The 4,653-nt window shown below is 36.6% G+C and overlaps 1 non-coding gene across 1 annotated transcript; it reads right to left on the minus strand.

Annotated features, from left to right (window-relative positions):
- Positions 1 to 2,284: 2,284 nt before the first annotated feature.
- Positions 2,285 to 2,392, minus strand: LOC112774455 (small nucleolar RNA R71). The gene has a single exon (XR_003188946.1). It is a non-coding gene; the product is annotated as a small nucleolar RNA R71 (small nucleolar RNA).
- Between the last annotated feature and the right edge of the window lie 2,261 nt (positions 2,393 to 4,653).

The raw sequence follows: 4,653 nt of genomic DNA on the forward strand, positions 1-4,653 counted from the left end.
GTATCGAAGTTGTGAATGAAAAACGATTTATTAAGACATGCGTACAGAGTTTTTGGCGCCGTTGCCTGAGATCACAATTTGGTGCACCAAGTTTTTGGCGCCGTTGCCGGGGATTGTTCGAGTTTGGACAACTGACGGTTCATCCTGTAGCTCAGATTGGGTAATTTTCTTCTTATTTTATTTTCAAAAAGTTTTCAAAAAATTTTTCAAAAATATTTTCACCTTTTTCATTTTTCCCAAAAAAATATATTTTCAAAAAAATAATTTTATATCATGTTCTTCAGAATTTTTAAGAATGAATTCTAGAGTTTCATGAAGCATGTGAAGCCTGACTGGCTGTAGAGCCATGTCTAAATTCTTTTGGACTGAGGCCTCCACATGTTAGGGAATTGCTTGTACTGCTGAAGCTTGGCTGGCCATTGGCCATGTCTAGTGTCTCGGACCGAAGCTTTCACTGAAAGCTTGGCTGGCCATGTCTAATTCCTAGACCGGAGCTTTAGACTAACATTGAAGATTCCTGGAATTCATATTAAAAATTTTGGAATCCTTATTTTTCTTTTTCAAATTAATTTTCATGTGCATTCTTGCATTCATAGTGTCTATACATGAAAAATTTCTAAGTTTGGTGTCTTGCATGTTTTCTTTTCTTGAAAATTTTTCAAAAATAAGTTCTTGATGTTCATCTTGACATTCAAAGTGTTCTTGGTGTTCATCTTGACATTCATAGTGTTCTTGCATGCATCACATGTTTTGATCCAAAATTTTCATGCATTGAGTCTTTTTCATGTTTTTCTCTCTCATCATTAAAAATTCAAAAATAAAAAAATATATCTTTCCCTTTTTCACTCATAAATTTCGAAAATTTGGATTGACTTTTTCAAAACTTTTTAAAATTTAGTTGTTTCTTATGAGTCAAATCAAATTTTCAATTTAAAAATCTGATCTTTTTCAAAATCTTTTTCAAAAATAGAATCTTTTTCATTTTTCTTATTTATTTTTGAAAATTTTAAAAATATTTTTCAAAAATCTTTCTCTTAATTTTATCTCATAATTTTCAAAAATATCATCAACAATTAATGTTTTGATTCAAAAATTTCAAGTTTGTTACTTACTTGTTAAGAAAGATTCAAACTTTAAGTTCTAGAATCATATTTTGTGATTTCTTGTGAATCAAGTCATTAATTGTGATTTTAAAAAATCAAATCTTTTTCAAAACTAATTTCAATCATATCTTTTCAAAAATATCTTCTTATCTTATCTTTTTCAAAAATTTGATTTTAAAATATCTTTTCTAACTTATTATCTTCTTATCTTTTCAAAAATTGATTTTCAAAATTTGTTTCAACTAACTAACTAACTTTTTGTTTGTTTCTTATCTTTTTCAAAACTACCTAACTAACTCTCTCTCTCTAATTTTCAAAAATATCTTCCCTCTTTTTCAAAAATTCTTTTTAATTAATTAATTGTTTAATTTTTAATTTTAATTTTATTTTATTTTCAAAAATCACTAACTCTTTTTCAAAAATTATTTTCGAAAACTTTCCCCTCTCATCTTCTTCTATTTATTTATTTATTTACTAACATCTCTTCCTCACTCACCAAAAATCCGAACCCCCTCTCTCTCTCTGAGTTCAGATTTTCTCTTCTTCTTTTCTTCTACTCTTCTTTTCTTCTTCTACTTACATAAGGGAACCTCTATACCTGGGCAAAAAGGATCCCTATTATTATTATTTTTCTGTTCCCTCTTTTTCATATGAGCAGGAATAAGGACAAGAACATTCTTGTTGAAGCAGATCCAGAACTTGAAAGGACTCTGAAGAGGAAACTAAGAGAAGCTAAATTACAACAATCCAGCAAGCACCTTTCAGAAATTTTCGAACAGGAAGAGGAGATGGCAGCCGAAAATAATAATGCAAGGAGGATGCTTGGTGACTTTACTGCACCTAATTCCAATTTACATGGAAGAAGCATCTCAATTCCTGCCATTGGAGCAAACGATTTTGAGCTGAAACCTCAATTAGTTTCTCTGATGCAACAAAACTGCAAGTTTCATGGACTTCCATCTGAAAATCCTTTTCAGTTATTAACTGAATTCTTGCAGATCTGTGATACTGTTAAGACTAATGGAGTAGATCCTGAAGTCTACAGGCTCATGCTTTTCCCATTTGCTGTAAGAGACAGAGCTAGAATATGGTTGGATTCTCAACCTAAAGATAGCCTGAACTCTTGGGATAAGCTGGTCACGGTTTTCTTAGCCAAGTTCTTTCCTCCTCAAAAGCTGAGTAAGCTTAGAGTGGATGTTCAAACCTTTAGACAGAAAGAAGGTGAATCCCTCTATGAAGCTTGGGAGAGATACAAGGAACTGACCAAAAAGTGTCCTTCTGACATGCTTTCAGAATGGACCATCCTGGATATATTCTATGATGGTCTGTCTGAATTAGCTAAAATGTCATTGGATACTTCTGCAGGTGGATCCATTCACCTAAAGAAAACGCCTGCAGAAGCTCAAGAACTTATTGACATGGTTACTAACAACCAGTTTATGTATACTTCTGAGAGGAATCCTGTGAGTAATGGGATGCCTCAGAAGAAGGGAGTTCTTGAAATTGATACTCTGAATGCCATATTGGCCCAGAATAAAATATTGACTCAGCAAGTCAATATGATTTCTCAGAGTCTGAATGGAATGCAAGCTGCATCCAACAGTACTCAAGATGCATCTTCTGAAGAAGAAGCTTATGATCCTGAGAACCCTGCAATAGCAGAGGTGAATTACATGGGTGAACCTTATGGGAACACCTATAACTCCTCATGGAGAAATCACCCAAATCTCTCATGGAAGGATCAACAAAAGCCTCAACAAGGCTTTAATAATGGTGGAAGAAACATGTTTAGCAATAGCAAGCCTTTTCCATCATCCACTCAGCAACAGACAGAGAACTCTGAACAAAATACCTCTAATTTAGCAAACTTAGTCTCTGATCTATCTAAGGCCACTGTGAGTTTCATGAATGAAACAAGGTCCTCCATTAGAAATTTGGAGGCACAAGTGGGCCACCTGAGTAAGAAGATCACTGAAACCCCTCCTAGTGCTCTCCCAAGTAATACAGAAGAAAATCCAAAAGGAGAGTGCAAGGCCATTGAATTGACCATCATGGCCGAATCCAAAGAGGAAGGGGAGGACGTGAATCCCAAGGAGGAAGACCTCTTGGGACGTCCAGTGATCAATAAGGAGTTTCCCTTTGAGGAACCAAAGGACTCTGAGGCTCATCTAGAGACCATAGAGATTCCATTGAACCTCCTTATGCCATTCATGAGCTCTGAAGAGTACTCCTCTTCTGAAGAGAATGAAGATGTTACTGAAGAGCAAGGTACCAAGTTCCTTGGTGCAATCATGAAGCTGAATGCCAATTTATTTGGTAATGAGACTTGGGGAGATGAACCTCCCCTGTTCACCAATGAACTAAATGCATTGGATCAACTGAGATTGTCTCCGAAGAAACAGGATCCTGGAAAGTTCCTGATACCTTGTACCATAGGCACCATAACCTTTGAGAAGGCTCTATGTGACCTGGGTCAGGAATAAACCTCATGCCACTCTCTGTAATGGAGAAACTGGAAATCTTTGAGGTACAAGCTGCTAAAATCTCATTAGAGATGGCAGACAATTCCAGAAAACAGGCTTATGGACAAGTAGAGGACATATTAGTAAAGGTTGAAGGCCTTTACATCCCTGCTGATTTCATAATCCTAGATACTGGGAAGGATGAGGATGAATCCATAATCCTTGGAAGACCCTTCCTAGCCACAGCAAGTGCTGTGATAGATGTTGACAGAGGTGAACTAGTCCTTCAATTGAATGAGGACTCCCTTGAGTTTAAAACTCAAGGACATCCTTCTATAAACATGGAAAAGAGGCACAGTAAGCTTCTTTCAAAACAGAGTCAACCAGAGCCCCCACAGTCAAACTCTAAGTTTGGTGTTGGGAGGCCACAACCAAATTCTAAGTTTGGTGTTGAACTCCCATATCCAAACTCTAAGTTTGGTGTTGGGGAGTCTCAATAATGCTCTGAACATCTGTGAGGCTCCATGAGAGCCCACTGTCAAGCTATTGACATTAAAGAAGTGCTTGTTGGGAGGCAACCCAATTTTTATTTAATTATATTTTTATTAGTTATATGTCTTCATAGGTTCATGATCATGTGGAGTCACAAAAACAACTAAAAAAATTGAAGAAAAATCAAAAACAGCATTAAAAACAGCACACCTGGAGGAGGAGTTCACTGGCATTCAAACGCCAGTAAGGAGCATCTGGCTGGCGTTCAACGCCAGAAATATGCTGCATCTGGGCGCTGAACGCCCAGAACAAGCATCATTTCGGCGTTTAAACGCCAGAATTGCATGCAAAGGCATTTTACATGCCTAATTGGTGCAGGGATGTAAATCCTTGACACCTCAAGATCTGTGGACCTCACAGGATCATCTCAGGATCTGTGAACCCCACATGATCCCCACCTTCCCTCCTCATAATCCTAGTTTTTTTTCCACATCTTCTTCTTCATCTATTCCTTCTTCTTTTGCTCGAGGGCGAGCAACATTCTAAGTTTGGTGTGGTAAAAGCATAGCTTTTTTTTAAGGGAAAACAAAAGCTTC

Source organism: Arachis hypogaea, chromosome 18 (genome assembly GCF_003086295.3).
Source record: "Arachis hypogaea cultivar Tifrunner chromosome 18, arahy.Tifrunner.gnm2.J5K5, whole genome shotgun sequence".
In the NCBI taxonomy this organism is placed as follows: domain Eukaryota; kingdom Viridiplantae; phylum Streptophyta; class Magnoliopsida; order Fabales; family Fabaceae; genus Arachis; species Arachis hypogaea.